At 41.4% G+C, this 8,553-nt stretch overlaps 1 long non-coding RNA gene across 1 annotated transcript; it reads right to left on the bottom strand.

Moving 5' to 3' along the window:
* Positions 1–569: 569 nt before the first annotated feature.
* On the bottom strand, positions 570–7,638 carry LOC130357773 (uncharacterized). Its single transcript, XR_008889255.1, has 3 exons — positions 7,501–7,638; positions 3,133–3,235; positions 570–715 (listed from the first exon to the last, which is right to left on the bottom strand). It is a non-coding gene; the product is annotated as an uncharacterized LOC130357773 (long non-coding RNA).
* Between the last annotated feature and the right edge of the window lie 915 nt (positions 7,639–8,553).

The following is an 8,553-nucleotide window of genomic DNA, read 5'->3' as shown; positions in this document are numbered from 1 at the left end:
AAAAAAATGCAATCCATCTCTGCATAAGTTTGCCGGCAAACTACATGTAGCAATAGGCTGCCACATTTCGTCCGCATGCGGCTGGAGGCTTTTGTAGTACATTTGTTGCAGTTACTTTAGTGATTGTACCATTTCCTTAAAAGGGGTTTGCATAAATCAATGTGCTGACTGCTTAAACAAGCCAAATTAAATAAATAGAAGTAATTTTCAAATTTCACAGAAATTTCTCCCCAAAATCTGTCACATGTGAAAACATCCTGCCATTTAAAGTTTCCTGTAGGCTATGATAGGGTTATTGCAAACTGTGCAGAATCTTCCTGATAAGTCTAATTTTAACTTGCCCTACTACACGGATGACATCCTGGACTTCCCACTGTGTCTGTTCTGTGTTGATAAAATAACATAAGGAGCTGTTGATAATCAAACCCACATTTTCAGTTTCACAAAACAGCGTATCTGTCCAACAGTTTACTTCAAAGAGCATTCCAAACGAAACCCCTGTAAATATAGGTACTTGATTTGTCCTCTGCTCTCATTAAAAGAAAAATAGTGAAAGATAAATAAATAAAAAAAAAAAACCTTTATAACGTTTTTTTTCTGGTCATTGACCCTTTGAGTAAAAATAAACCTATACATTGAGCTATTTTTCCCCTGTTCCAATTAATGATCTGATCCAATATATGAACATACAATATTCCTTGCTATGATTTTTTTCCTGAAAAAAATAAAATAAAAAAAAATCAGTCCAGTTGTAGTAATGGCATTGACCACTTACCCAGAGGTATACTGCTTATTACACTCGGTGATATCCGAGTAAGTTACTACCATAAAAAGACATTTGTGATAATTTCATGCACATTATTTAACTTTGTATATTTCAGCCAACACATTAACTTGATTCTGGGACATGTGCCTGGACAGAAAGCATCCTAAATGCTTTGGGAAATTAAATCCATTGTAGCAGTCTGCTGGACATCATAGACCTAAAACTATTTGGATGGAATATGTAAACACTGCTCAAAAAAAATAAAGGGAACACTAAGATAACACATCCTAGATCTGAATGAATGAACTAATTGTATGGAATACTTTCGTCTTTACATAGTTGAATGTGCTGACAACAAAATCACACAAATTATCAATGGAAATCAAATTTATCAACCCATGGAGGTCTGGATATGGAGTCACACTCAAAATCAAAATGGAAAACCACACTACAGGCTGATCCAACTTTGATGTGATGGCCTTAAAAAAGTTAAAATGAGGCTCAGTAGTGTGTATGGCCTCCACGTGCCCGTATGACCTCCCTACAACACCTGGGCATTCTCCTGATGAGGTGGCTGACGGTCTCCTGAAGGATGTTTTCCCAGACGTTGACTAAAGCATCCGCCAACTCCTGGACAGTCTGTGGTGCAACGTGGCGTAGGTGAATTAAGCAAGATGTCATGATGACACGACGTCCCAGATGTGCTCAATCGGATTCAGGTCTGGGGAACGGGCGGGCCAGTCCATAGCATCAATGCCTTCCTCTTGCAGGAACTGCTGAAACACTCCAGCTACATGAGTTCTAGCATTGTCTTGCATTAGGAGGAACCCAGGGCCAACCGCACCAGCATTTGGTTTCACAAGGCGTCGGAGGATCTCATCTCGGTACCTAATGGCAGTCAGGTTACCTCTGGCAAGCACATGGAGGGCTGTGCTGCCCCCCAAAGAAATGCCACCCCACATCATTACTGACCCATCGCCAAACCGGTCATGCTGGAGGATGTTGCAGGCAGCAGAATGTTCTCCACAGCATCTCCAGACTCTGTCACGTCTGTCACATGTGCACAGTGTGAACGTGCTTTCATCTGTAAAGAGCACAGGGTGCCAGTGGCAAATTTGCCAATCTTGGTATTCTCTGGCAAATGCCAAACGTCCTGCACGGTGCTGGACTGTAAGCACAACCCCCAATGTGGCTTCAGGCCCTCATACCACCCTCATGGAGTCTGTTTCTGACCGTTTGAGTGGACACATGCACATTTGTGGCCTTCTGGAGGACATTTTGTAGGGCTCTGGCAAGCAGAGGTAGTGGTCCTGCTGTTGGGTTTTTGCCCTCCTACAGCCTCCTCTATGTCTTCTGATGTACTGGCCTGTCTCCTGGTAGCGTCTCCATGCTCTGGACACTACGTTGACAGACATCGCAAACCTTCTTGCCACAGCTAGCATTGATGTGCCATGCTGGATGAGCTGCACTACCTGAGCCACTTGTGTGGTAGACTAGAGTGAAAGCATCACCAGCATTTAAAAGTGACCAAAACATCACCTGCAGAACCACTCCTTTATTGGGGGTGTCGTTAATTGCCCATAATTTCCACCTGTTGTCTGTTCCATTTGCACAACAGCATGTGAAATTGATTGTCAATCAGTGTTGCTTCCTGAGTGGACAGTGTGATTTCACAGAAGTGTGATTGACTTGGAGTTACATTGTGTTGTTTAAGTGTTCCCTTTATTTTTTTGAGCAGTGTATATATATCACCACTATTTCATTTTGGCAGCAATAGATGTGGGATATTATTATGCCAGCACTCTTCTGCAGGACGGACTTACTGCATGCCAGGAGCTTCTAGGCCAGTGCTGTCTGCCAAGAGAAGTTGTTTTACAAGGCATAAAATTATTATTATAGGTAGATTGAATTTATGAGAATGGTGCGCTTCATTATGGTAAGTAGTTTTCTTTTGTTAATATTAATTATACTTTTTTCAATTAACATAATTACCATCTTTATGTATATATAGTGATAAGCAGCCCTTATGTATTATTTCATGTGCATTTGTACAGTATTTATAATCCTCATTAATTCAGGAAATCCAATGCAAAGCATTGGGAATTCTAAGGCATCATATAATTACCATTATTTTACAAATCAATAGTCTCTCAAAATAGACCTTCCAAGGAAAACAATATTCACAGCTCCTCTGCAATGCATAATCTCTTTATAGCAAAACATTTCCCTTTTATCAGCAGAAGGATTAGATGATGTCAGGAAGGTTTCCTGTTGTAAACTAAAGGTTTTCTAAGGAAGAAAGGGATTTCTTGGGGGAAGGGGAGTCAGGGTCCCTTAAAAATAAATAAAAAATAATGCATGCTCACCTGCCCATCGTTAGGTCCCTGTCGGTTACTGCTCTCTTGTGTTAGGTTGGGAAGACATATCCTGTACATCAACATGTCATCAGCATTAGTGCCGTGGAGTATGCTGTAAAAAAAAAGAGAGAAAAAAAAGACCTTTTTTTTAAAAAGTCATACTCAAGCTGCTGGCTTCCCGGGTGTCTCCGGTATCACTGCCCCAATCTCTGTCTTAGGCTGGGTTCACACTACGTTTTTCAACTAAGGTTCCCGCATACGTTTTCTATCAAAAACCGTATGGGGAAAAAAACGGATGGAACAGTATGGGAAAAAGTAAACCGTATGGGTTTTTAAACAGTATACTGTTTTTAAAAGTGCATACTGTTCCGTCCGTTTTTGTAGAAAAAAAACCCATACGTTTTTGAAAATTTTGTCCATTTTTAATGGGAGGGGTCTTGGGTGGGGACTTTAGGATTCAAATGCGCATGTGCAAAGTAAAAACGTATACGTTTTTCCCGTATGGAACCGTATACATGTGCGTTACCTATTGACGTCCATGTTAAAAAAAACGTATGCGGTTGCAGTACGGTTTTTAAACCGGAGTCAAAACCGTGGTTGACCACGATTTTGTCTCCGGTTTAAAAACCGTACTGCAACCGCATACGTTTATTTTAACATGGACGTCAATGGGAAACGCACATGTATACGGTTCCATACGGGAAAAACGTATACGTTTTTACTTTGCACATGCGCATTTGAATCCTAAAGTCCCCACCCAAGACCCCTCCCATTAAAAATGGACAAAATTTTCAAAAACGTATGGGTTTTTTTTCTACAAAAACGGACGGAACAGTATGCACTTTTAAAAACAGTATACTGTTTAAAAACCCATACGGTTTACTTTTTCCCATACTGTTCCATCCGTTTTTTTCCCCATACGGTTTTTGATAGAAAACGTATGCGGGAACCTTAGTTGAAAAACGTAGTGTGAACCCAGCCTTAGCCAGATCATACACTTGAGACCTTTAGCTCTCATTTCAGAGTATTACTGATCCATTTGACAACAGCTTGCCCATGTCTTGTATTGACCTCTATATATTAATAAAATATATCCTATAACTTTCTGTAGGATGGTTTTATTAGGTCAATTACTTAGCCAACCTACTCTCTTCACCCATCTTCCGTTCATTCCTCCTTCTGTACACCTTTGCAAAAATCCCCCTCTCTATCCTTCATGATGTCATTTATCTTACTTCTGTTAGAGTAACTTCTTTAGGTACTGTAACTGGAAGTTACACTGATCAGGTTTACCTAGTTCTCTGTCTCCCTCTTCCCTCCCACCCTACACCCTTTTATAACTATAAGGTCACAACAACCTTTAAAATCTTAAAAAAGAGAAAAAAAAATCCACTGGTGCTAAGTGGGTAGTGTAACCTCAACTGAAGCTAATGAAATGGTGGGAAGATCCCCAATATAACAACCTAAAAGGGATAGAGTAAAAGAAATATTGCCACCAGCGCAATAGAGGTACAACAAATAAAAGAATGCCCCCTATTAAAGCTTACTAATATAGATTACCAAAATGTCAAAAAGACAGTTGGTTAGCTAAAAGAAAATAAATCTGCATCCAGTTCGCAATAATGTAGCATATATTATATACCTGCAGTCTTATCAATTCCTGAATCTATACTTATATGATCACATGACGTAAAGAACATCATTAGTGCTTTAACTCAACAAGGCCTTGATCATGAATACCTGTATGTGTTGTATGTCTTGGGGGCATTCTTGTATGTAAGTCTATCAATCTGGTGACAATATTTGTTTTACTCTTTAAAGGGTAGCTCCCACCATCCCTTTTTTTTTCTTTCTGTCCCTGCCTATTGCCCATCTATCCTTAACCACCTCCCTGCCTTTACATTTTTTTTTTAACTATATTAAAAATGCTTTTTTTTCTGCCTGGTAGTGTGCTCACTACCAGGCAGACTTCCCCAGCAGGCGTGACGTCACTGATGCCTGCTGGGGGGTCCGACTTCCGACTTTAGCTCAACTATACAGGGTGCCTCCAGCTGTTTCACCACTACAACTCCCAGCTTGCCCTGACATCTATTGGCTGTCAGGGCATGCTGGGAGTTGTAGTGGGGAAACAACTGTAGGCACCCTGTGGTGAAAACAGTCTCAGCCGCAGCTGCCACACATCCCGCTCCCCCAGACCCCACCGTGCAACACCCCCTCCCTCCGACTGCCCGAAAAAGACATTCCGCTCCCCCAAACATCGCAACTCCCAGACCACCCCCCACCCGCCCAAAACTACAAGAAGAAAGTAACTTGTAAAGTATTATAAGACCTCAGATCAGACTTACCCATCCGGAGGATCAGCACAGCAATGAGTGCGCGTGCTGCCTCCGGACAGGGTAACGGGGGCGGGTGGGGCCGCGCGCGAGGCAGGTGGAGCTGGCCAATGCGCGCAGCCCCAACTATCAGCGTGCTGGCTCTCGCCTGTTTGATTGACAGGCAGGAGCGAGCACCGCAGAGACTGAATTTCGACTCATTGCCAGGCTTAAATGAGTCGAAATTCAGTAGTGACGTAACTGCTGAATGCATTCGGCCACTAGGAGGGCGACCCCTAGTGGCCGAATTTAAAAGTGATTTTAAACTGGTTTAAAATCACTTTTTTTAATTAAAGTATATTAGAGATATGTCGTAGTACTTAAAGGGGTACTCTTCCCCTAGACATCTTATCCCCTATCCAAAGGATAGGGGATAAGATGTCAGATCACCGCGGTCCCGCTGCTGGGGATCCCCGGGATCCCCGCTGCGGCACCTCGCTATCATTACAGCACAGAGCCAGTTCGCTCTGTGCGTAATGACGGGCGATACGGGGGACGGAGCAGCATGACGTCATGGCTCCGCCCCTTGTGACATCACGGCCCGTCCCCTTAATGCAAGTCTATGGAAGGGGGCGGGACAACCACCATGCCCCCTCCCATAGACTTGTATTGAAAGGGCGGGCCATGACATCACGAGGGGCGAAGCCGTGACGTAACGATGCTCCGGTCCCTGTATTGCCCGTCATTACGTGCAGAGCGAACTCGCTCTGTGCTGTAATGATAGCGGGGTGCCACAGCAGCGGGACCGCGGCGATCTGACATCTTATCCCCTATCCTTTGGATAGGGAATAAGATGTCTAGGGGCGGAGTACCCCTTTAAGTACTACAACATATCAATTTTTAAGCACAAAGTCATAAGACAAAAAGAAAAAGCTCCAGCTCCCCGGTAAGTATGCAAAGTTACCGGTGAGCTGGAGTTTTTTCTTTTTGTCTTATGACTTTGTGCTTATTATTTGAACCATAAAACTCTCGTGCTTCCAAAAAGAAACAAATTGTAATTACATGTGGAAGGTGCATTCTATATATTCTACACTATTTCAGTGATTGAAACTACAATTGTTACTGTAACAAAATGGAATCTGGTCGCTGCTACTGGCAACTTGTTTAATGATTTAAGTCTGGACAATTCAGAACGCCTCACTAGGGTCAATAATTTATTCTCTAAAGAAAATGATGTTACTAATTCCTTTGACATACGTAAACTAATGTGGGACTTAGAGCACCACAAGATGCAGCAGTTACGTCTGTGGTGGGACTCAGTTACCTTGAAACAATACATAGAAAACAAAATGGTACCAAGAGGCCTTAGAATCAGGAAAAAATCAACATCAGTCTTGGAGGAGGAATACCAAGAACACTGGAATAACGCACTGAATGTTCCTTTAAATTAATCAACATCTTGATTGAACATCTCGATTGAACGTGAACAAAAAAGCTTAAAAGCATTGAAACCAATATTTTGGAAATTACTCAATCCTTGGACAAATACAAAAACCATACAGATCTGTCTGAATTACAACTAAATATGAACAAACACCTTAATGATTTAGAAGAAACTATTGCGATGTAAAAAAAACTAAATTCAACAGGGATCTGAGAGATTATGCCACAAATACTGTTTACACTTGGCAAAGACGGTATTCTAATAGACAACCTAGGTCCATCTTAAAGAAAAATGGGAACCTCGAAGTCTCTCATCTCCCCAAGAAAAGTGTTCATTTTAGTTAATCCGATATGGAAACAACTGATAATTGTACTGACATATCAGAAGAGGAAACCGCATGTACTTCACAGTCCTCAGTCAAAAAACGGGCAGGGCCCTTTGTTCAAACCAACAAAAAAGAAAAAAAAACTTATTACAAAAACGCAGGGGGCACAGAGCCGGACGGAAACACAGAAAATCACTATCCACGCAGAACCAGATATCAAACCGGGAAACAATAAATCCTGTTGCCATGGGTGATTCCATAACGCATGAAGTTTCTCCAAACAGTGACAAACCTACCTCTCTCTCAGTCATTAACATCTCAGCGAATATCCTTACTTATCAACAGATTCAAGCACTTGAAAAGGGCCTTAATTTTGGGCCTGATCAAAAATTTGATCTATATAAAACACTTCAGGACATTAATGATTTTGTCAGACTTTTGACAGTTAAAAGGCAGTTTGCATCTATGAAAGAACCAATAAGGGGTGAGGAGGATCAACAACCCACAATTGTTATTTTGAATGAGGCTGGTAAAAATGGTGCACAATTGCATTTTTCATTTAAGGATCACTGTACATTGCAAACCATGACTGATTTATCAGTTGAGTCTTTGGACACCACCAATAATCCTATATGTAACACAAGAAAAAGCTTTCAAACATCTAACCCATATTTTTACCCCATCAACTCTTGAACATCATCTATGGACGTTTTTCAGCAATTAATTGAAAAAGAATTGAAAAAGCTATATGACGAATCCACTTTGTCCCCCAGGAATTTGACCAGCACACAATTATTTGCTATTAAACAACTGGTATCCAATCCATATATAATTATTAGAAGTGCGGACAAAGGAGGTGCAACAGTTGTGATGGATAAAACGTTATACCATAAACAAGTCACAGATATGTTAAATGATGAGGTTATATATAAGAAAATAGCAATGGATCCCTCAAACAGAGTGAGAAAGGATCTCTAGGAGTTGATAGCCCATGGAGTATCTCTCAACATACTGTCTAATCAGCAGGCTGAATTTTTGTGTCCAGAATGTCCCACGGTGCCAGTTTTTCATGCACTTCCTAAAATTCACAAAAACATCTTTCCTCCTCCTTTATGCCCAACAGTGGCAGGAATAAATTCAGTGCATGAGAGACTGGCATCGTGGTTGATCACCTCTTACAGCCGTTGGTGGTCCGTACCCCAGGTTACATAAGGGAAATTAAGGCTTTGTTATGTGCTACTGACAAAATAGGGTGGAGTGGTTTTTCATGGGTGTCATGCGATGTTGCTACACTATACTCATGTATACCCCACGACTTGGCTAATTTAGCCATAAAATATCATGAAGAT

Source organism: Hyla sarda, chromosome 2 (assembly GCF_029499605.1).
Source record: "Hyla sarda isolate aHylSar1 chromosome 2, aHylSar1.hap1, whole genome shotgun sequence".
In the NCBI taxonomy this organism is placed as follows: domain Eukaryota; kingdom Metazoa; phylum Chordata; class Amphibia; order Anura; family Hylidae; genus Hyla; species Hyla sarda.
The sequence above is the reverse complement of the archived record's forward strand: the minus strand, read 5'-3'. Positions and strand labels throughout refer to the sequence as shown.